Source organism: Doryrhamphus excisus, chromosome 12, assembly GCF_030265055.1.
Source record: "Doryrhamphus excisus isolate RoL2022-K1 chromosome 12, RoL_Dexc_1.0, whole genome shotgun sequence".
In the NCBI taxonomy this organism is placed as follows: domain Eukaryota; kingdom Metazoa; phylum Chordata; class Actinopteri; order Syngnathiformes; family Syngnathidae; genus Doryrhamphus; species Doryrhamphus excisus.
This window is the reverse complement of record NC_080477.1, coordinates 4188871-4214447: the sequence shown is the minus strand read 5'-3', so window position 1 is coordinate 4214447 and position 25577 is coordinate 4188871.

Sequence of the window (25577 nt, the reverse complement as noted above, 5' to 3'; positions counted from 1 at the left end):
TTTATTCGCTCTCAAATACATTGTGAGCAAAGGATGATACGGCGCGTCATTGTAAACCAGCGGAAGGTGCCAGGAGGCTCATTCCAAGTGTGCCTGACGCAGCTTCTCATCCCGTTCTATCTGCAACAGTTTCGTGTGGCTGAGAAGCACTGCTGTGGAGTTACAGCTAAAATGAGAAAATGTGTTTCTCTCGCTGTGATAATGTATTTCAAGCAACCTATTGGCTTTGTGGTATAAATTTTCTCCATATATGGCACATGTGTGCCACGTCCAAAAAAGCACTCCACTCGCTCAGAGAAAAGCGTTTTGGCACTTATGGAACACATTTAGTGTGATATGCTTTATTGCTTGGCTCACACAACCGTTGTTCAAAAAAGCACTTTATTCGCTCTCAAATACATTGTGAGCAAAGGATGATACGGCGCGTCATTGTAAACCAGCGGAAGGTGCCAGGAGGCTCATTCCAAGTGTGCCTGACGCAGCTTCTCATCCCGTTCAATCTGCAACAGTTTCGTGTGGCTGAGAAGCACTGCTGTGGAGTTACAGCTAAAATGAGAAAATGTGTTTCTCTCGCTGTGATAATGTATTTCAAACAACCTATAGGCTTTGTGGTAAAAATTTTCTCCATATATGGCACATGTGTGCCACGTCCAAAAAAGCACTCCACTCGCTCAGAGAAAAGCGTTTTGGCACTTATGGAACACATTTAGTGTGATGTGCTTTATTGCTTGGGTCACACAACCGTTGTTCAAAAAAGCACTTTATTCGCTCTCAAATACATTGTGAGCAAATGATGATACGGCGCGTCATTGTAAACCAGCGGAAGGTGCCAGGAGGCTCATTCCAAGTGTGCCTGACGCAGCTTCTCATCCCGTTCTATCTGCAACAGTTTTGTGTGGCTGAGAAGCACTGCTGTGGAGTTACAGCTAAAATGAGAAAATGTGTTTCTCTCGCTGTGATAATGTATTTCAAGCAACCTATAGGCTTTGTGGTAAAAATTTTCTCCATATATGGCACATGTGTGCCACGTCCAAAAAAGCACTCCACTCGCTCAGAGAAAAGCGATTTGGCACTTATGGAACACATTTAGTGTGATGTGCTTTATTGCTTGGCTCACACAACCGTTGTTCAAAAAAGCACTTTATTCGCTCTCAAATACATTGTGAGCAAAGGATGATACGGCGCGTCATTGTAAACCAGCGGAAGGTGCCAGGAGGCTCATTCCAAGTGTGCCTGACGCAGCTTCTCATCCCGTTCTATCAGTAACAGTTTCGTGTGGCTGAGAAGCACTGCTGTGGAGTTACAGCTAAAATGAGAAAATGTGTTTCTCTCGCTGTGATAATGTATTTCAAGCAACCTATAGGCTTTGTGGTATAAATTTTCTCCATATATGCCACATGTGTGCCACGTCCAAAAAAGCACTCCACTCGCTCAGAGAAAAGCGTTTTGGCACTTATAGAACACATTTAGTGTGATATGCTTTATTGCTTGGCTCACACAACCGTTGTTCAAAAAAGCACTTTATTCGCTCTCAAATACATTGTGAGCAAAGGATGATACGGCGCGTCATTGTAAACCAGCGGAAGGTGCCAGGAGGCTCATTCCAAGTGTGCCTGACGCAGCTTCTCATCCCGTTCAATCTGCAACAGTTTCGTGTGGCTGAGAAGCACTGCTGTGGAGTTACAGCTAAAATGAGAAAATGTGTTTCTCTCGCTGTGATAATGTATTTCAAACAACCTATAGGCTTTGTGGTAAAAAATTTTCTCCATATATGGCACATGTGTGCCACGTCCAAAAAAGCACTCCACTCGCTCAGAGAAAAGCGTTTTGGCACTTATGGAACACATTTAGTGTGATGTGCTTTATTGCTTGGCTCACACAACCGTTGTTCAAAAAAGCACTTTATTCGCTCTCAAATACATTGTGAGCAAATGATGATACGTCGCGTCATTGTAAACCAGCGGAAGGTGCCAGGAGGCTCATTCCAAGTGTGCCTGACGCAGCTTCTCATCCCGTTCTATCTGTAACAGTTTCGTGTGGCTGAGAAGCACTGCTGTGGAGTTACAGCTAAAATGAGAAAATGTGTTTCTCTCGCTGTGATAATGTATTTCAAGCAACCTATAGGCTTTGTGGTAAAAAATTTTCTCCATATATGGCACATGTGTGCCACGTCCAAAAAAGCACTCCACTCGCTCAGAGAAAAGCGTTTTGGCACTTATGGAACACATTTAGTGTGATATGCTTTATTGCTTGGCTCACACAACCGTTGTTCAAAAAAGCACTTTATTCGCTCTCAAATACATTGTGAGCAAAGGATGATACGGCGCGTCAATGTGAACCAGCGGAAGGTGCCAGGAGGCTCATTCCAAGTGTGCCTGACGCAGCTTCTCATCCCGTTCTATCTGTAACAGTTTCGTGTGGCTGAGAAGCACTGCTGTGGAGTTACAGCTAAAATGAGAAAATGTGTTTCTCTCGCTGTGATAATGTATTTCAAGCAACCTATAGGCTTTGTGGTATACATTTTCTCCATATATGGCACATGTGTGCCACGTCCAAAAAAGCACTCCACTCGCTCAGAGAAAAGCGATTTGGCACTTATGGAACACATTTAGTGTGATGTGCTTTATTGCTTGGCTCACACAACCGTTGTTCAAAAAAGCACTTTATTCGCTCTCAAATACATTGTGAGCAAAGGATGATACGGCGCGTCAATGTGAACCAGCGGAAGGTGCCAGGAGGCTCATTCCAAGTGTGCCTGACGCAGCTTCTCATCCCGTTCTATCTGTAACAGTTTCGTGTGGCTGAGAAGCACTGCTGTGGAGTTACAGCTAAAATGAGAAAATGTGTTTCTCTCGCTGTGATAATGTATTTCAAGCAACCTATAGGCTTTGTGGTATAAATTTTCTCCATATATGGCACATGTGTGCCACGTCCAAAAAAGCACTCCACTCGCTCAGAGAAAAGCGATTTGGCACTTATGGAACACATTTAGTGTGATGTGCTTTATTGCTTGGCTCACACAACCGTTGTTCAAAAAAGCACTTTATTCGCTCTCAAATACATTGTGAGCAAAGGATGATACGGCGCGTCATTGTAAACCAGCGGAAGGTGCCAGGAGGCTCATTCCAAGTGTGCCTGACGCAGCTTCTCATCCCGTTCTATCTGCAACAGTTTCGTGTGGCTGAGAAGCACTGCTGTGGAGTTACAGCTAAAATGAGAAAATGTGTTTCTCTCGCTGTGATAATGTATTTCAAGCAACCTATAGGCTTTGTGGTATACATTTTCTCCATATATGGCACATGTGTGCCACGTCCAAAAAAGCACTCCACTCGCTCAGAGAAAAGCGATTTGGCACTTATGGAACACATTTAGTGTGATGTGCTTTATTGCTTGGCTCACACAACCGTTGTTCAAAAAAGCACTTTATTCGCTCTCAAATACATTGTGAGCAAAGGATGATACGGCGCGTCAATGTGAACCAGCGGAAGGTGCCAGGAGGCTCATTCCAAGTGTGCCTGACGCAGCTTCTCATCCCGTTCTATCTGTAACAGTTTCGTGTGGCTGAGAAGCACTGCTGTGGAGTTACAGCTAAAATGAGAAAATGTGTTTCTCTCGCTGTGATAATGTATTTCAAGCAACCTATAGGCTTTGTGGTATAAATTTTCTCCATATATGGCACATGTGTGCCACGTCCAAAAAAGCACTCCACTCGCTCAGAGAAAAGCGATTTGGCACTTATGGAACACATTTAGTGTGATGTGCTTTATTGCTTGGCTCACACAACCGTTGTTCAAAAAAGCACTTTATTCGCTCTCAAATACATTGTGAGCAAAGGATGATACGGCGCGTCATTGTAAACCAGCGGAAGGTGCCAGGAGGCTCATTCCAAGTGTGCCTGACGCAGCTTCTCATCCCGTTCTATCTGCAACAGTTTCGTGTGGCTGAGAAGCACTGCTGTGGAGTTACAGCTAAAATGAGAAAATGTGTTTCTCTCGCTGTGATAATGTATTTCAAGCAACCTATAGGCTTTGTGGTATAAATTTTCTCCATATATGGCACATGTGTGCCACGTCCAAAAAAGCACTCCACTCGCTCAGAGAAAAGCGTTTTGGCACTTATGGAACACATTTAGTGTGATATGCTTTATTGCTTGGCTCACACAACCGTTGTTCAAAAAAGCACTTTATTCGCTCTCAAATACATTGTGAGCAAAGTATGATACGGCGCGTCATTGTAAACCAGCGGAAGGTGCCAGGAGGCTCATTCCAAGTGTGCCAGACGCAGCTTCTCATCCCGTTCTATCTGTAACAGTTTCGTGTGGCTGAGAAGCACTGCTGTGGAGTTACAGCTAAAATGAGAAAATGTGTTTCTCTCGCTGTGATAATGTATTTCAAGCAACCTATAGGCTTTGTGGTAAAAATTTTCTCCATATATGGCACATGTGTGCCACGTCCAAAAAAGCACTCCACTCGCTCAGAGAAAAGCGTTTTGGCACTTATGGAACACATTTAGTGTGATATGCTTTATTGCTTGGCTCACACAACCGTTGTTCAAAAGAGCACTTTATTCGCTCTCAAATACATTGTGAGCAAAGGATGATACGGCGCGTCAATGTGAACCAGCGGAAGGTGCCAGGAGGCTCATTCCAAGTGTGCCTGACGCAGCTTCTCATCCCGTTCTATCTGTAACAGTTTCGTGTGGCTGAGAAGCACTGCTGTGGAGTTACAGCTAAAATGAGAAAATGTGTTTCTCTCGCTGTGATAATGTATTTCAAGCAACCTATAGGCTTTGTGGTATAAATTTTCTCCATATATGGCACATGTGTGCCACGTCCAAAAAAGCACTCCACTCGCTCAGAGAAAAGCGATTTGGCACTTATGGAACACATTTAGTGTGATGTGCTTTATTGCTTGGCTCACACAACCGTTGTTCAAAAAAGCACTTTATTCGCTCTCAAATACATTGTGAGCAAAGGATGATACGGCGCGTCATTGTAAACCAGCGGAAGGTGCCAGGAGGCTCATTCCAAGTGTGCCTGACGCAGCTTCTCATCCCGTTCTATCTGTAACAGTTTCGTGTGGCTGAGAAGCACTGCTGTGGAGTTACAGCTAAAATGAGAAAATGTGTTTCTCTCGCTGTGATAATGTATTTCAAGCAACCTATAGGCTTTGTGGTAAAAATTTTCTCCATATATGGCACATGTGTGCCACGTCCAAAAAAGCACTCCACTCGCTCAGAGAAAAGCGTTTTGGCACTTATGGAACACATTTAGTGTGATATGCTTTATTGCTTGGCTCACACAACCGTTGTTCAAAAAAGCACTTTATTCGCTCTCAAATACATTGTGAGCAAAGGATGATACGGCGCGTCAATGTGAACCAGCGGAAGGTGCCAGGAGGCTCATTCCAAGTGTGCCTGACGCAGCTTCTCATCCCGTTCTATCTGTAACAGTTTTGTGTGGCTGAGAAGCACTGCTGTGGAGTTACAGCTAAAATGAGAAAATGTGTTTCTCTCGCTGTGATAATGTATTTCAAGCAACCTATAGGCTTTGTGGTATACATTTTCTCCATATATGGCACATGTGTGCCACGTCCAAAAAAGCACTCCACTCGCTCAGAGAAAAGCGTTTTGGCACTTATGGAACACATTTAGTGTGATGTGCTTTATTGCTTGGGTCACACAACCGTTGTTCAAAAAAGCACTTTATTCGCTCTCAAATACATTGTGAGCAAATGATGATACGGCGCGTCATTGTAAACCAGCGGAAGGTGCCAGGAGGCTCATTCCAAGTGTGCCTGACGCAGCTTCTCATCCCGTTCTATCTGCAACAGTTTTGTGTGGCTGAGAAGCACTGCTGTGGAGTTACAGCTAAAATGAGAAAATGTGTTTCTCTCGCTGTGATAATGTATTTCAAGCAACCTATAGGCTTTGTGGTAAAATTTTTCTCCATATATGGCACATGTGTGCCACGTCCAAAAAAGCACTCCACTCGCTCAGAGAAAAGCGTTTTGGCACTTATGGAACACATTTAGTGTGATATGCTTTATTGCTTGGCTCACACAACCGTTGTTCAAAAAAGCACTTTATTCGCTCTCAAATACATTGTGAGCAAAGGATGATACGGCGCGTCAATGTGAACCAGCGGAAGGTGCCAGGAGGCTCATTCCAAGTGTGCCTGACGCAGCTTCTCATCCCGTTCTATCTGTAACAGTTTCGTGTGGCTGAGAAGCACTGCTGTGGAGTTACAGCTAAAATGAGAAAATGTGTTTCTCTCGCTGTGATAATGTATTTCAAGCAACCTATAGGCTTTGTGGTAAAAAATTTCTCCATATATGGCACATGTGTGCCACGTCCAAAAAAGCACTCCACTCGCTCAGAGAAAAGCGTTTTGGCACTTATGGAACACATTTAGTGTGATGTGCTTTATTGCTTGGGTCACACAACCGTTGTTCAAAAAAGCACTTTATTCGCTCTCAAATACATTGTGAGCAAAGGATGATACGGCGCGTCAATGTGAACCAGCGGAAGGTGCCAGGAGGCTCATTCCAAGTGCGCCTGACGCAGCTTCTCATCCCGTTCTATCTGTAACAGTTTTGTGTGGCTGAGAAGCACTGCTGTGGAGTTACAGCTAAAATGAGAAAATGTGTTTCTCTCGCTGTGATAATGTATTTCAAGCAACCTATAGGCTTTGTGGTATACATTTTCTCCATATATGGCACATGTGTGCCACGTCCAAAAAAGCACTCCACTCGCTCAGAGAAAAGCGTTTTGGCACTTATGGAACACATTTAGTGTGATGTGCTTTATTGCTTGGGTCACACAACCGTTGTTCAAAAAAGCACTTTATTCGCTCTCAAATACATTGTGAGCAAATGATGATACGGCGCGTCATTGTAAACCAGCGGAAGGTGCCAGGAGGCTCATTCCAAGTGTGCCTGACGCAGCTTCTCATCCCGTTCTATCTGCAACAGTTTTGTGTGGCTGAGAAGCACTGCTGTGGAGTTACAGCTAAAATGAGAAAATGTGTTTCTCTCGCTGTGATAATGTATTTCAAGCAACCTATAGGCTTTGTGGTAAAATTTTTCTCCATATATGGCACATGTGTGCCACGTCCAAAAAAGCACTCCACTCGCTCAGAGAAAAGCGTTTTGGCACTTATGGAACACATTTAGTGTGATATGCTTTATTGCTTGGCTCACACAACCGTTGTTCAAAAAAGCACTTTATTCGCTCTCAAATACATTGTGAGCAAAGGATGATACGGCGCGTCAATGTGAACCAGCGGAAGGTGCCAGGAGGCTCATTCCAAGTGTGCCTGACGCAGCTTCTCATCCCGTTCTATCTGTAACAGTTTCGTGTGGCTGAGAAGCACTGCTGTGGAGTTACAGCTAAAATGAGAAAATGTGTTTCTCTCGCTGTGATAATGTATTTCAAGCAACCTATAGGCTTTGTGGTAAAAAATTTCTCCATATATGGCACATGTGTGCCACGTCCAAAAAAGCACTCCACTCGCTCAGAGAAAAGCGTTTTGGCACTTATGGAACACATTTAGTGTGATGTGCTTTATTGCTTGGGTCACACAACCGTTGTTCAAAAAAGCACTTTATTCGCTCTCAAATACATTGTGAGCAAAGGATGATACGGCGCGTCAATGTGAACCAGCGGAAGGTGCCAGGAGGCTCATTCCAAGTGTGCCTGACGCAGCTTCTCAGCCCGTTCTATCTGTAACAGTTTCGTGTGGCTGAGAAGCACTGCTGTGGAGTTACAGCTAAAATGAGAAAATGTGTTTCTCTCGCTGTGATAATGTATTTCAAGCAACCTATAGGCTTTGTGGTATAAATTTTCTCCATATATGGCACATGTGTGCCACGTCCAAAAAAGCACTCCACTCGCTCAGAGAAAAGCGATTTGGCACTTATGGAACACATTTAGTGTGATGTGCTTTATTGCTTGGCTCACACAACCGTTGTTCAAAAAAGCACTTTATTCGCTCTCAAATACATTGTGAGCAAAGGATGATACGGCGCGTCATTGTAAACCAGCGGAAGGTGCCAGGAGGCTCATTCCAAGTGTGCCTGACGCAGCTTCTCATCCCGTTCTATCTGTAACAGTTTCGTGTGGCTGAGAAGCACTGCTGTGGAGTTACAGCTAAAATGAGAAAATGTGTTTCTCTCGCTGTGATAATGTATTTCAAGCAACCTATAGGCTTTGTGGTATAAATTTTCTCCATATATGGCACATGTGTGCCACGTCCAAAAAAGCACTCCACTCGCTCAGAGAAAAGCGTTTTGGCACTTATAGAACACATTTAGTGTGATATGCTTTATTGCTTGGCTCACACAACCGTTGTTCAAAAAAGCACTTTATTCGCTCTCAAATACATTGTGAGCAAAGGATGATACGGCGCGTCATTGTAAACCAGCGGAAGGTGCCAGGAGGCTCATTCCAAGTGTGCCTGACGCAGCTTCTCATCCCGTTCAATCTGCAACAGTTTCGTGTGGCTGAGAAGCACTGCTGTGGAGTTACAGCTAAAATGAGAAAATGTGTTTCTCTCGCTGTGATAATGTATTTCAAACAACCTATAGGCTTTGTGGTAAAAAATTTTCTCCATATATGGCACATGTGTGCCACGTCCAAAAAAGCACTCCACTCGCTCAGAGAAAAGCGTTTTGGCACTTATGGAACACATTTAGTGTGATGTGCTTTATTGCTTGGGTCACACAACCGTTGTTCAAAAAAGCACTTTATTCGCTCTCAAATACATTGTGAGCAAATGATGATACGTCGCGTCATTGTAAACCAGCGGAAGGTGCCAGGAGGCTCATTCCAAGTGTGCCTGACGCAGCTTCTCATCCCGTTCTATCTGCAACAGTTTCGTGTGGCTGAGAAGCACTGCTGTGGAGTTACAGCTAAAATGAGAAAATGTGTTTCTCTCGCTGTGATAATGTATTTCAAGCAACCTATAGGCTTTGTGGTAAAAAATTTTCTCCATATATGGCACATGTGTGCCACGTCCAAAAAAGCACTCCACTCGCTCAGAGAAAAGCATTTTGGCACTTATGGAACACATTTAGTGTGATGTGCTTCATTGCTTGGGTCACACAACCGTTGTTCAAAAAAGCACTTTATTCGCTCTCAAATACATTGTGAGCAAATGATGATACGTCGCGTCATTGTAAACCAGCGGAAGGTGCCAGGAGGCTCATTCCAAGTGTGCCTGACGCAGCTTCTCATCCTGTTCTATCTGCAACAGTTTCGTGTGGCTGAGAAGCACTGCTGTGGAGTTACAGCTAAAATGAGAAAATGTGTTTCTCTCGCTGTGATAATGTATTTCAAGCAACCTATAGGCTTTGTGGTAAAAATTTTCTCCATATATGGCACATGTGTGCCACGTCCAAAAAAGCACTCCACTCGCTCAGAGAAAAGCGTTTTGGCACTTATGGAACACATTTAGTGTGATATGCTTTATTGCTTGGCTCACACAACCGTTGTTCAAAAAAGCACTTTATTCGCTCTCAAATACATTGTGAGCAAAGGATGATACGGCGCGTCAATGTGAACCAGCGGAAGGTGCCAGGAGGCTCATTCCAAGTGTGCCTGACGCAGCTTCTCATCCCGTTCTATCTGTAACAGTTTCGTGTGGCTGAGAAGCACTGCTGTGGAGTTACAGCTAAAATGAGAAAATGTGTTTCTCTCGCTGTGATAATGTATTTCAAGCAACCTATAGGCTTTGTGGTATAAATTTTCTCCATATATGGCACATGTGTGCCACGTCCAAAAAAGCACTCCACTCGCTCAGAGAAAAGCGATTTGGCACTTATGGAACACATTTAGTGTGATGTGCTTTATTGCTTGGCTCACACAACCGTTGTTCAAAAAAGCACTTTATTCGCTCTCAAATACATTGTGAGCAAAGGATGATACGGCGCGTCATTGTAAACCAGCGGAAGGTGCCAGGAGGCTCATTCCAAGTGTGCCTGACGCAGCTTCTCATCCCGTTCTATCTGTAACAGTTTCGTGTGGCTGAGAAGCACTGCTGTGGAGTTACAGCTAAAATGAGAAAATGTGTTTCTCTCGCTGTGATAATGTATTTCAAGCAACCTATAGGCTTTGTGGTATAAATTTTCTCCATATATGGCACATGTGTGCCACGTCCAAAAAAGCACTCCACTCGCTCAGAGAAAAGCGTTTTGGCACTTATGGAACACATTTAGTGTGATATGCTTTATTGCTTGGCTCACACAACCGTTGTTCAAAAAAGCACTTTATTCGCTCTCAAATACATTGTGAGCAAAGGATGATACGGCGCGTCATTGTAAACCAGCGGAAGGTGCCAGGAGGCTCATTCCAAGTGTGCCTGACGCAGCTTCTCATCCCGTTCTATCTGCAACAGTTTCGTGTGGCTGAGAAGCACTGCTGTGGAGTTACAGCTAAAATGAGAAAATGTGTTTCTCTCGCTGTGATAATGTATTTCAAGCAACCTATAGGCTTTGTGGTAAAAAATTTCTCCATATATGGCACATGTGTGCCACGTCCAAAAAAGCACTCCACTCGCTCAGAGAAAAGCGTTTTGGCACTTATGGAACACATTTAGTGTGATGTGCTTTATTGCTTGGGTCACACAACCGTTGTTCAAAAAAGCACTTTATTCGCTCTCAAATACATTGTGAGCAAAGGATGATACGGCGCGTCAATGTGAACCAGCGGAAGGTGCCAGGAGGCTCATTCCAAGTGTGCCTGACGCAGCTTCTCATCCCGTTCTATCTGTAACAGTTTCGTGTGGCTGAGAAGCACTGCTGTGGAGTTACAGCTAAAATTAGAAAATGTGTTTCTCTCGCTGTGATAATGTATTTCAAGCAACCTATAGGCTTTGTGGTATAAATTTTCTCCATATATGGCACATGTGTGCCACGTCCAAAAAAGCACTCCACTCGCTCAGAGAAAAGCGATTTGGCACTTATGGAACACATTTAGTGTGATGTGCTTTATTGCTTGGCTCACACAACCGTTGTTCAAAAAAGCACTTTATTCGCTCTCAAATACATTGTGAGCAAAGGATGATACGGCGCGTCATTGTAAACCAGCGGAAGGTGCCAGGAGGCTCATTCCAAGTGTGCCTGACGCAGCTTCTCATCCCGTTCTATCTGTAACAGTTTTGTGTGGCTGAGAAGCACTGCTGTGGAGTTACAGCTAAAATGAGAAAATGTGTTTCTCTCGCTGTGATAATGTATTTCAAGCAACCTATAGGCTTTGTGGTATAAATTTTCTCCATATATGGCACATGTGTGCCACGTCCAAAAAAGCACTCCACTCGCTCAGAGAAAAGCGTTTTGGCACTTATGGAACACATTTAGTGTGATATGCTTTATTGCTTGGCTCACACAACCGTTGTTCAAAAAAGCACTTTATTCGCTCTCAAATACATTGTGAGCAAAGGATGATACGGCGCGTCATTGTAAACCAGCGGAAGGTGCCAGGAGGCTCATTCCAAGTGTGCCTGACTTAGCTTCTCATCCCGTTCAATCTGCAACAGTTTCGTGTGGCTGAGAAACACTGCTGTGGAGTTACAGCTAAAATGAGAAAATGTGTTTCTCTCGCTGTGATAATGTATTTCAAGCAACCTATAGGCTTTGTGGTAAAAATTTTCTCCATATATGGCACATGTGTGCCACGTCCAAAAAAGCACTCCACTCGCTCAGAGAAAAGCGATTTGGCACTTATGGAACACATTTAGTGTGATGTGCTTTATTGCTTGGCTCACACAACCGTTGTTCAAAAAAGCACTTTATTCGCTCTCAAATACATTGTGAGCAAAGGATGATACGGCGCGTCATTGTAAACCAGCGGAAGGTGCCAGGAGGCTCATTCCAAGTGTGCCTGACGCAGCTTCTCATCCCGTTCTATCTGCAACAGTTTCGTGTGGCTGAGAAGCACTGCTGTGGAGTTACAGCTAAAATGAGAAAATGTGTTTCTCTCGCTGTGATAATGTATTTCAAGCAACCTATAGGCTTTGTGGTAAAACTTTTCTCCATATATGGCACATGTGTGCCACGTCCAAAAAAGCACTCCACTCGCTCAGAGAAAAGCGATTTGGCACTTATGGAACACATTTAGTGTGATGTGCTTTATTGCTTGGCTCACACAACCGTTGTTCAAAAAAGCACTTTATTCGCTCTCAAATACATTGTGAGCAAAGGATGATACGGCGCGTCATTGTAAACCAGCGGAAGGTGCCAGGAGGCTCATTCCAAGTGTGCCTGACGCAGCTTCTCATCCCGTTCTATCTGCAACAGTTTCGTGTGGCTGAGAAGCACTGCTGTGGAGTTACAGCTAAAATGAGAAAATGTGTTTCTCTCGCTGTGATAATGTATTTCAAGCAACCTATAGGCTTTGTGGTAAAAAATTTCTCCATATATGGCACATGTGTGCCACGTCCAAAAAAGCACTCCACTCGCTCAGAGAAAAGCGTTTTGGCACTTATGGAACACATTTAGTGTGATGTGCTTTATTGCTTGGGTCACACAACCGTTGTTCAAAAAAGCACTTTATTCGCTCTCAAATACATTGTGAGCAAAGGATGATACGGCGCGTCAATGTGAACCAGCGGAAGGTGCCAGGAGGCTCATTCCAAGTGTGCCTGACGCAGCTTCTCATCCCGTTCTATCTGTAACAGTTTCGTGTGGCTGAGAAGCACTGCTGTGGAGTTACAGCTAAAATGAGAAAATGTGTTTCTCTCGCTGTGATAATGTATTTCAAGCAACCTATAGGCTTTGTGGTATAAATTTTCTCCATATATGGCACATGTGTGCCACGTCCAAAAAAGCACTCCACTCGCTCAGAGAAAAGCGTTTTGGCACTTATGGAACACATTTAGTGTGATGTGCTTTATTGCTTGGCTCACACAACCGTTGTTCAAAAAAGCACTTTATTCGCTCTCAAATACATTGTGAGCAAAGGATGATACGGCGCGTCATTGTAAACCAGCGGAGGGTGCCAGGAGGCTCATTCCAAGTGTGCCTGACGCAGCTTCTCATCCCGTTCTATCTGTAACAGTTTCGTGTGGCTGAGAAGCACTGCTGTGGAGTTACAGCTAAAATTAGAAAATGTGTTTCTCTCGCTGTGATAATGTATTTCAAGCAACCTATAGGCTTTGTGGTAAAAATTTTCTCCATATATGGCACATGTGTGCCACGTCCAAAAAAGCACTCCACTCGCTCAGAGAAAAGCGATTTGGCACTTATGGAACACATTTAGTGTGATATGCTTTATTGCTTGGCTCACACAACCGTTGTTCAAAAAAGCACTTTATTCGCTCTCAAATACATTGTGAGCAAAGGATGATACGGCGCGTCATTGTAAACCAGCGGAAGGTGCCAGGAGGCTCATTCCAAGTGTGCCTGACGCAGCTTCTCATCCCGTTCTATCTGTAACAGTTTCGTGTGGCTGAGAAGCACCGCTGTGGAGTTACAGCTAAAATGAGAAAATGTGTTTCTCTCGCTGTGATAATGTATTTCAAGCAACCTATAGGCTTTGTGGTATAAATTTTCTCCATATATGGCACATGTGTGCCACGTCCAAAAAAGCACTCCACTCGCTCAGAGAAAAGCGTTTTGGCACTTATGGAACACATTTAGTGTGATATGCTTTATTGCTTGGCTCACACAACCGTTGTTCAAAAAAGCACTTTATTCGCTCTCAAATACATTGTGAGCAAAGGATGATACGGCGCGTCAATGTGAACCAGCGGAAGGTGCCAGGAGGCTCATTCCAAGTGTGCCTGACGCAGCTTCTCATCCCGTTCTATCTGCAACAGTTTCGTGTGGCTGAGAAGCACTGCTGTGGAGTTACAGCTAAAATGAGAAAATGTGTTTCTCTCGCTGTGATAATGTATTTCAAGCAACCTATAGGCTTTGTGGTAAAAATTTTCTCCATATATGGCACATGTGTGCCACGTCCAAAAAAGCACTCCACTCGCTCAGAGAAAAGCGTTTTGGCACTTATGGAACACATTTAGTGTGATATGCTTTATTGCTTGGCTCACACAACCGTTGTTCAAAAAAGCACTTTATTCGCTCTCAAATACATTGTGAGCAAAGGATGATACGGCGCGTCAATGTGAACCAGCGGAAGGTGCCAGGAGGCTCATTCCAAGTGTGCCTGACGCAGCTTCTCATCCCGTTCTATCTGTAACAGTTTCGTGTGGCTGAGAAGCACTGCTGTGGAGTTACAGCTAAAATGAGAAAATGTGTTTCTCTCGCTGTGATAATGTATTTCAAGCAACCTATAGGCTTTGTGGTATAAATTTTCTCCATATATGGCACATGTGTGCCACGTCCAAAAAAGCACTCCACTCGCTCAGAGAAAAGCGTTTTGGCACTTATGGAACACATTTAGTGTGATGTGCTTTATTGCTTGGCTCACACAACCGTTGTTCAAAAAAGCACTTTATTCGCTCTCAAATACATTGTGAGCAAAGGATGATACGGCGCGTCATTGTAAACCAGCAGAGGGTGCCAGGAGGCTCATTCCAAGTGTGCCTGACGCAGCTTCTCATCCCGTTCTATCTGCAACAGTTTCGTGTGGCTGAGAAGCACTGCTGTGGAGTTACAGCTAAAATGAGAAAATGTGTTTCTCTCGCTGTGATAATGTATTTCAAGCAACCTATAGGCTTTGTGGTAAAAAATTTCTCCATATATGGCACATGTGTGCCACGTCCAAAAAAGCACTCCACTCGCTCAGAGAAAAGCGTTTTGGCACTTATGGAACACATTTAGTGTGATGTGCTTTATTGCTTGGCTCACACAACCGTTGTTCAAAAAAGCACTTTATTCGCTCTCAAATACATTGTGATTTGCTCACAATGTATTTGAGAGCGAATAAAGTGCTTTGTGATTTGCTCACAATGTATTTGAGAGCGAATAAAGTGCTTTTTTGAACAACGGTTGTGTGAGCCAAGCAATAAAGCATATCACACTAAATGTGTTCCATAAGTGCCAAAACGCTTTTCTCTGAGCGAGTGGAGTGCTTTTTTGGACGTGGCACACATGTGCCATATATGGAGAAAATTTATACCACAAAGCCTATAGGTTGCTTGAAATACATTAACACAGCGAGAGAAACACATTTTCTCATTTTAGCTGTAACTCCACAGCAGTGCTTCTCAGCCACACGAAACTGTTACAGATAGAACGGGATGAGAAGCTGCGTCAAGCACACTTGGAATGAGCCTCCTGGCACCTTCCGCTGGTTTACAATGACGCGCCGTATCATCCTTTGCTCACAATGTATTTGAGAGCGAATAAAGTGCTTTTTTGAACAACGGTTGTGTGAGCCAAGCAATAAAGCACATCACACTAAATGTGTTCCATAAGTGCCAAATCGCTTTTCTCTGAGCGAGTGGAGTGCTTTTTTGGACGTGGCACACATGTGCCATATATGGAGAAAATTTATACCACAAAGCCTATAGGTTGCTTGAAATACATTATCACAGCGAGAGAAACACATTTTCTCATTTTAGCTGTAACTCCACAGCAGTGCTTCTCAGCCACACGAAACTGTTACAGATAGAACGGGATGAGAAGCTGCGTCAGGCACACTTGGAATGAGCCTCCTGGCACCTTCCGCTGGTTCACATTGACGCGCCGTATCATCCTTTGCTCACAATGTATTTGAGAGCGAATAAAGTGCTTTTTTGAACAACGGTTGTGTGACCCAAGCAATAAAGCACATCACACTAAATGTGTTCCATAAGTGCCAAAACGCTTTTCTCTGAGCGAGTGGAGTGCTTTTTTGGACGTGGCACACATGTGCCATATATGGAGAAATTTTTTACCACAAAGCCTATAGGTTGCTTGAAATACATTATCACAGCGAGAGAAACACATTTTCTCATTTTAGCTGTAACTCCACAGCAGTGCTTCTCAGCCACACGAAACTGTTGCAGATAGAACGGGATGAGAAGCTGCGTCAGGCACACTTGGAATGAGCCTCCTGGCACCTTCCGCTGGTTTACAATGACGCGCCGTATCATCCTTTGCTCACAATGTATTTAAGAGCGAATAAAGTGCTTTTTTGAACAACGGTTGTGTGAGCCAGCAATAAAGCACATCACACTAAATGTGTTCCATAAGTGCCAAATCGCTTTTCTCTGAGCGAGTGGAGTGCTTTTTTGGACGTGGCAAACATGTGCCATATATGGAGAAAATTTATACCACAAAGCCTATAGGTTGCTTGAAATACATTATCACAGCGAGAGAAACACATTTTCTCATTTTAGCTGTAACTCCACAGCAGTGCTTCTCAGCCACACGAAACTGTTACAGATAGAACGGGATGAGAAGCTGCGTCAGGCACACTTGGAATGAGCCTCCTGGCACCTTCCGCTGGTTTACAATGACGCGCCGTATCATCCTTTGCTCACAATGTATTTAAGAGCGAATAAAGTGCTTTTTTGAACAACGGTTGTGTGAGCCAAGCAATAAAGCACATCACACTAAATGTGTTCCATAAGTGCCAAATCGCTTTTCTCTGAGCGAGTGGAGTGCTTTTTTGGACGTGGCACACATGTGCCATATATGGAGAAAATTTATACCACAAAGCCTATAGGTTGCTTGAAATACATTATCACAGCGAGAGAAACACATTTTCTCATTTTAGCTGTAACTCCACAGCAGTGCTTCTCAGCCACACGAAACTGTTACAGATAGAACGGGATGAGAAGCTGCGTCAGGCACACTTGGAATGAGCCTCCTGGCACCTTCCGCTGGTTCACATTGACGCGCCGTATCATCCTTTGCTCACAATGTATTTGAGAGCGAATAAAGTGCTTTTTTGAACAACGGTTGTGTGAGCCAAGCAATAAAGCACATCACACTAAATGTGTTCCATAAGTGCCAAAACGCTTTTCTCTGAGCGAGTGGAGTGCTTTTTTGGACGTGGCACACATGTGCCATATATGGAGAAAATTTATACCACAAAGCCTATAGGTTGCTTGAAATACATTATCACAGCGAGAGAAACACATTTTCTCATTTTAGCTGTAACTCCACAGCAGTGCTTCTCAGCCACACGAAACTGTTACAGATAGAACGGGATGAGAAGCTGCGTCAAGCACACTTGGAATGAGCCTCCTGGCACCTTCCGCTGGTTTACAATGACGCGCCGTATCATCCTTTGCTCACAATGTATTTAAGAGCGAATAAAGTGCTTTTTTGAACAACGGTTGTGTGAGCCAAGCAATAAAGCACATCACACTAAATGTGTTCCATAAGTGCCAAATCGCTTTTCTCTGAGCGAGTGGAGTGCTTTTTTGGACGTGGCACACATGTGCCATATATGGAGAAAATTTATACCACAAAGCCTATAGGTTGCTTGAAATACATTATCACAGCGAGAGAAACACATTTTCTCATTTTAGCTGTAACTCCACAGCAGTGCTTCTCAGCCACACGAAACTGTTACAGATAGAACGGGATGAGAAGCTGCGTCAGGCACACTTGAAATGAGCCTCCTGGCACCTTCCGCTGGTTCACATTGACGCGCCGTATCATCCTTTGCTCACAATGTATTTGAGAGCGAATAAAGTGCTTTTTTGAACAACGGTTGTGTGACCCAAGCAATAAAGCACATCACACTAAATGTGTTCCATAAGTGCCAAAACGCTTTTCTCTGAGCGAGTGGAGTGCTTTTTTGGACGTGGCACACATGTGCCATATATGGAGAAATTTTTTACCACAAAGCCTATAGGTTGCTTGAAATACATTATCACAGCGAGAGAAACATATTTTCTCATTTTAGCTGTAACTCCACAGCAGTGCTTCTCAGCCACACGAAACTGTTACAGATAGAACGGTATGAGAAGCTGCGTCAAGCACACTTGGAATGAGCCTCCTGGCACCTTCCGCTGGTTTACAATGACGCGCCGTATCATCCTTTGCTCACAATGTATTTGAGAGCGAATAAAGTGCTTTTTTGAACAACGGTTGTGTGAGCCAAGCAATAAAGCACATCACACTAAATGTGTTCCATAAGTGCCAAATCGCTTTTCTCTGAGCGAGTGGAGTGCTTTTTTGGACGTGGCACACATGTGCCATATATGGAGAAAATTTATACCACAAAGCCTATAGGTTGCTTGAAATACATTATCACAGCGAGAGAAACACATTTTCTCATTTTAGCTGTAACTCCACAGCAGTGCTTCTCAGCCACACGAAACTGTTACAGATAGAACGGGATGAGAAGCTGCGTCAGGCACACTTGAAATGAGCCTCCTGGCACCTTCCGCTGGTTCACATTGACGCGCCGTATCATCCTTTGCTCACAATGTATTTGAGAGCGAATAAAGTGCTTTTTTGAACAACGGTTGTGTGACCCATGCAATAAAGCACATCACACTAAATGTGTTCCATAAGTGCCAAAACGCTTTTCTCTGAGCGAGTGGAGTGCTTTTTTGGACGTGGCACACATGTGCCATATATGGAGAAATTTTTTACCACAAAGCCTATAGGTTGCTTGAAATACATTATCACAGCGAGAGAAACACATTTTCTCATTTTAGCTGTAACTCCACAGCAGTGCTTCTCAGCCACACGAAACTGTTGCAGATAGAACGGGATGAGAAGCTGCGTCAGGCACACTTGAAATGAGCCTCCTGGCACCTTCCGCTGGTTTACAATGACGCGCCGTATCATCCTTTGCTCACAATGTATTTGAGAGCGAATAAAGTGCTTTTTTGAACAACGGTTGTGTGACCCAAGCAATAAAGCACATCACACTAAATGTGTTCCATAAGTGCCAAAACGCTTTTCTCTGAGCGAGTGGAGTGCTTTTTTGGACGTGGCACACATGTGCCATATATGGAGAAATTTTTTACCACAAAGCCTATAGGTTGCTTGAAATACATTATCACAGCGAGAGAAACACATTTTCTCATTTTAGCTGTAACTCCACAGCAGTGCTTCTCAGCCACACGAAACTGTTACAGATAGAACGGGATGAGAAGCTGCGTCAGGCACACTTGGAATGAGCCTCCTGGCACCTTCCGCTGGTTCACATTGACGCGCCGTATCATCCTTTGCTCACAATGTATTTGAGAGCGAATAAAGTGCTTTTTTGAACAACGGTTGTGTGAGCCAAGCAATAAAGCACATCACACTAAATGTGTTCCATAAGTGCCAAAACGCTTTTCTCTGAGCGAGTGGAGTGCTTTTTTGGACGTGGCACACATGTGCCATATATGGAGAAATTTTTTACCACAAAGCCTATAGGTTGCTTGAAATACATTATCACAGCGAGAGAAACACATTTTCTCATTTTAGCTGTAACTCCACAGCAGTGCTTCTCAGCCACACGAAAATGTTGCAGATAGAACGGGATGAGAAGCTGCGTCAGGCACACTTGGAATGAGCCTCCTGGCACCTTCCGCTGGTTTACAATGACGCGCCGTATCATCCTTTGCTCACAATGTATTTGAGAGCGAATAAAGTGCTTTTTTGAACAACGGTTGTGTGAGCCAAGCAATAAAGCATATCACACTAAATGTGTTCCATAAGTGCCAAAACGCTTTTCTCTGAGCGAGTGGAGTGCTTTTTTGGACGTGGCACACATGTGCCATATATGGAGAAAATTTATACCACAAAGCCTATAGGTTGCTTGAAATACATTAACACAGCGAGAGAAACACATTTTCTCATTTTAGCTGTAACTCCACAGCAGTGCTTCTCAGCCACACGAAACTGTTACAGATAGAACGGGATGAGAAGCTGCGTCAAGCACACTTGGAATGAGCCTCCTGGCACCTTCCGCTGGTTTACAATGACGCGCCGTATCATCCTTTGCTCACAATGTATTTGAGAGCGAATAAAGTGCTTTTTTGAACAACGGTTGTGTGAGCCAAGCAATAAAGCACATCACACTAAATGTGTTCCATAAGTGCCAAATCGCTTTTCTCTGAGCGAGTGGAGTGCTTTTTTGGACGTGGCACACATGTGCCATATATGGAGAAAATTTATACCACAAAGCCTATAGGTTGCTTGAAATACATTATCACAGCGAGAGAAACACATTTTCTCATTTTAGCTGTAACTCCACAGCAGTGCTTCTCAGCCACACGAAACTGTTACAGATAGAACGGGATGAGAAGCTGCGTCAGGCACACTTGGAATGAGCCTCCTGGCACCTTCCGCTGGTTCACATTGACGCGCCGTATCATCCTTTGCTCACAATGTATTTGAGAGCGAATAAAGTGCTTTTTTGAACAACGGTTGTGTGAGCCAAGCAATAAAGCACATCACACTAAATGTGTTCCATAAGTGCCAAAACGCTTTTCTCTGAGCGAGTGGAGTGCTTTTTTGGACGTGGCACACATGTGCCATATATGGAGAAATTTTTTACCACAAAGCCTATAGGTTGCTTGAAATACATTATCACAGCGAGAGAAACACATTTTCTCATTTTAGCTGTAACTCCACAGCAGTGCTTCTCAGCCACACGAAAATGTTGCAGATAGAACCGGATGAGAAGCTGCGTCAGGCACACTTGGAATGAGCCTCCTGGCACCTTCCGCTGGTTTACAATGACGCGCCGTATCATCCTTTGCTCACAATGTATTTGAGAGCGAATAAAGTGCTTTTTTGAACAACGGTTGTGTGAGCCAAGCAATAAAGCATATCACACTAAATGTGTTCCATAAGTGCCAAAACGCTTTTCTCTGAGCGAGTGGAGTGCTTTTTTGGACGTGGCACACATGTGCCATATATGGAGAAAATTTATACCACAAAGCCTATAGGTTGCTTGAAATACATTAACACAGCGAGAGAAACACATTTTCTCATTTTAGCTGTAACTCCACAGCAGTGCTTCTCAGCCACACGAAACTGTTACAGATAGAACGGGATGAGAAGCTGCGTCAGGCACACTTGGAATGAGCCTCCTGGCACCTTCCGCTGGTTTACAATGATGCGCCGTATCATCCTTTGCTCACAATGTATTTGAGAGCGAATAAAGTGCTTTTTTGAACAACGGTTGTGTGAGCCAAGCAATAAAGCACATCACACTAAATGTGTTCCATAAGTGCCAAATCGCTTTTCTCTGAGCGAGTGGAGTGCTTTTTTGGACGTGGCAAACATGTGCCATATATGGAGAAAATTTATACCACAAAGCCTATAGGTTGCTTGAAATACATTATCACAGCGAGAGAAACACATTTTCTCATTTTAGCTGTAACTCCACAGCAGTGCTTCTCAGCCACACGAAACTGTTACAGATAGAACGGGATGAGAAGCTGCGTCAGGCCAAAACGCTTTTCTCTGAGCGAGTGGAGTGCTTTTTTGGACGTGGCACACATGTGCCATATATGGAGAAATTTTTTACCACAAAGCCTATAGGTTGCTTGAAATACATTATCACAGCGAGAGAAACACATTTTCTCATTTTAGCTGTAACTCCACAGCAGTGCTTCTCAGCCACACGAAACTGTTGCAGATAGAACGGGATGAGAAGCTGCGTCATGCACACTTGGAATGAGCCTCCTGGCACCTTCCGCTGGTTTACAATGACGCGCCGTATCATCCTTTGCTCACAATGTATTTGAGAGCGAATAAAGTGCTTTTTTGAACAACGGTTGTGTGAGCCAAGCAATAAAGCACATCACACTAAATGTGTTCCATAAGTGCCAAAACGCTTTTCTCTGAGCGAGTGGAGTGCTTTTTTGGACGTGGCACACATGTGCCATATATGGAGAAAATTTATACCACAAAGCCTATAGGTTGCTTGAAATACATTATCACAGCGAGAGAAACACATTTTCTCATTTTAGCTGTAACTCCACAGCAGTGCTTCTCAGCCACACGAAACTGTTACAGATAGAACGGGATGAGAAGCTGCGTCAGGCACACTTGGAATGAGCCTCCTGGCACCTTCCGCTGGTTCACATTGACGCGCCGTATCATCCTTTGCTCACAATGTATTTGAGAGCGAATAAAGTGCTTTTTTGAACAACGGTTGTGTGAGCCAAGCAATAAAGCACATCACACTAAATGTGTTCCATAAGTGCCAAAACGCTTTTCTCTGAGCGAGTGGAGTGCTTTTTTGGACGTGGCACACATGTGCCATATATGGAGAAATTTTTTACCACAAAGCCTATAGGTTGCTTGAAATACATTATCACAGCGAGAGAAACACATTTTCTCATTTTAGCTGTAACTCCACAGCAGTGCTTCTCAGCCACACGAAACTGTTGCAGATAGAACGGGATGAGAAGCTGCGTCAGGCACACTTGGAATGAGCCTCCTGGCACCTTCCGCTGGTTTACAATGACGCGCCGTATCATCCTTTGCTCACAATGTATTTGAGAGCGAATAAAGTGCTTTTTTGAACAACGGTTGTGTGAGCCAAGCAATAAAGCATATCACACTAAATGTGTTCCATAAGTGCCAAAACGCTTTTCTCTGAGCGAGTGGAGTGCTTTTTTGGACGTGGCACACATGTGCCATATATGGAGAAAATTTATACCACAAAGCCTATAGGTTGCTTGAAATACATTAACACAGCGAGAGAAACACATTTTCTCATTTTAGCTGTAACTCCACAGCAGTGCTTCTCAGCCACACGAAACTGTTACAGATAGAACGGGATGAGAAGCTGCGTCAAGCACACTTGGAATGAGCCTCCTGGCACCTTCCGCTGGTTTACAATGACGCGCCGTATCATCCTTTGCTCACAATGTATTTGAGAGCGAATAAAGTGCTTTTTTGAACAACGGTTGTGTGAGCCAAGCAATAAAGCACATCACACTAAATGTGTTCCATAAGTGCCAAATCGCTTTTCTCTGAGCGAGTGGAGTGCTTTTTTGGACGTGGCAAACATGTGCCATATATGGAGAAAATTTATACCACAAAGCCTATAGGTTGCTTGAAATACATTATCACAGCGAGAGAAACACATTTTCTCATTTTAGCTGTAACTCCACAGCAGTGCTTCTCAGCCACACGAAACTGTTACAGATAGAACGGGATGAGAAGCTGCGTCAGGCACACTTGGAATGAGCCTCCTGGCACCTTCCGCTGGTTTACAATGACGCGCCGTATCATCCTTTGCTCACAATGTATTTAAGAGCGAATAAAGTGCTTTTTTGAACAACGGTTGTGTGAGCCAAGCAATAAAGCACATCACACTAAATGTTTTCCATAAGTGCCAAATCGCTTTTCTCTGAGCGAGTGGAGTGCTTTTTTGGAGGTGGCACACATGTGCCATATATGGAGAAAATTTATACCACAAAGCCTATAGGTTGCTTGAAATACATTATCACAGCGAGAGAAACACATTTTCTCACATTAGCTGTAACTCCACAGCAGTGCTTCTCAGCCACACGAAACTGTTACAGATAGAACGGGATGAGAAGCTGCGTCAGGCACACTTGAAATGAGCCTCCTGGCACCTTCCGCTGGTTCACATTGACGCGCCGTATCATCCTTTGCTCACAATGTATTTGAGAGCGAATAAAGTGCTTTTTTGAACAACGGTTGTGTGACCCATGCAATAAAGCACATCACACTAAATGTGTTCCATAAGTGCCAAAACGCTTTTCTCTGAGCGAGTGGAGTGCTTTTTTGGACGTGGCACACATGTGCCATATATGGAGAAATTTTTTACCACAAAGCCTATAGGTTGCTTGAAATACATTATCACAGCGAGAGAAACACATTTTCTCATTTTAGCTGTAACTCCACAGCAGTGCTTCTCAGCCACACGAAACTGTTGCAGATAGAACGGGATGAGAAGCTGCGTCAGGCACACTTGAAATGAGCCTCCTGGCACCTTCCGCTGGTTTACAATGACGCGCCGTATCATCCTTTGCTCACAATGTATTTGAGAGCGAATAAAGTGCTTTTTTGAACAACGGTTGTGTGACCCAAGCAATAAAGCACATCACACTAAATGTGTTCCATAAGTGCCAAAACGCTTTTCTCTGAGCGAGTGGAGTGCTTTTTTGGACGTGGCACACATGTGCCATATATGGAGAAATTTTTTACCACAAAGCCTATAGGTTGCTTGAAATACATTATCACAGCGAGAGAAACACATTTTCTCATTTTAGCTGTAACTCCACAGCAGTGCTTCTCAGCCACACGAAACTGTTACAGATAGAACGGGATGAGAAGCTGCGTCAGGCACACTTGGAATGAGCCTCCTGGCACCTTCCGCTGGTTCACATTGACGCGCCGTATCATCCTTTGCTCACAATGTATTTGAGAGCGAATAAAGTGCTTTTTTGAACAACGGTTGTGTGAGCCAAGCAATAAAGCACATCACACTAAATGTGTTCCATAAGTGCCAAAACGCTTTTCTCTGAGCGAGTGGAGTGCTTTTTTGGACGTGGCACACATGTGCCATATATGGAGAAATTTTTTACCACAAAGCCTATAGGTTGCTTGAAATACATTATCACAGCGAGAGAAACACATTTTCTCATTTTAGCTGTAACTCCACAGCAGTGCTTCTCAGCCACACGAAAATGTTGCAGATAGAACGGGATGAGAAGCTGCGTCAGGCACACTTGGAATGAGCCTCCTGGCACCTTCCGCTGGTTTACAATGACGCGCCGTATCATCCTTTGCTCACAATGTATTTGAGAGCGAATAAAGTGCTTTTTTGAACAACGGTTGTGTGAGCCAAGCAATAAAGCATATCACACTAAATGTGTTCCATAAGTGCCAAAACGCTTTTCTCTGAGCGAGTGGAGTGCTTTTTTGGACGTGGCACACATGTGCCATATATGGAGAAAATTTATACCACAAAGCCTATAGGTTGCTTGAAATACATTAACACAGCGAGAGAAACACATTTTCTCATTTTAGCTGTAACTCCACAGCAGTGCTTCTCAGCCACACGAAACTGTTACAGATAGAACGGGATGAGAAGCTGCGTCAAGCACACTTGGAATGAGCCTCCTGGCACCTTCCGCTGGTTTACAATGACGCGCCGTATCATCCTTTGCTCACAATGTATTTGAGAGCGAATAAAGTGCTTTTTTGAACAACGGTTGTGTGAGCCAAGCAATAAAGCACATCACACTAAATGTGTTCCATAAGTGCCAAATCGCTTTTCTCTGAGCGAGTGGAGTGCTTTTTTGGACGTGGCACACATGTGCCATATATGGAGAAAATTTATACCACAAAGCCTATAGGTTGCTTGAAATACATTATCACAGCGAGAGAAACACATTTTCTCATTTTAGCTGTAACTCCACAGCAGTGCTTCTCAGCCACACGAAACTGTTACAGATAGAACGGGATGAGAAGCTGCGTCAGGCACACTTGGAATGAGCCTCCTGGCACCTTCCGCTGGTTCACATTGACGCGCCGTATCATCCTTTGCTCACAATGTATTTGAGAGCGAATAAAGTGCTTTTTTGAACAACGGTTGTGTGAGCCAAGCAATAAAGCACATCACACTAAATGTGTTCCATAAGTGCCAAAACGCTTTTCTCTGAGCGAGTGGAGTGCTTTTTTGGACGTGGCACACATGTGCCATATATGGAGAAATTTTTTACCACAAAGCCTATAGGTTGCTTGAAATAC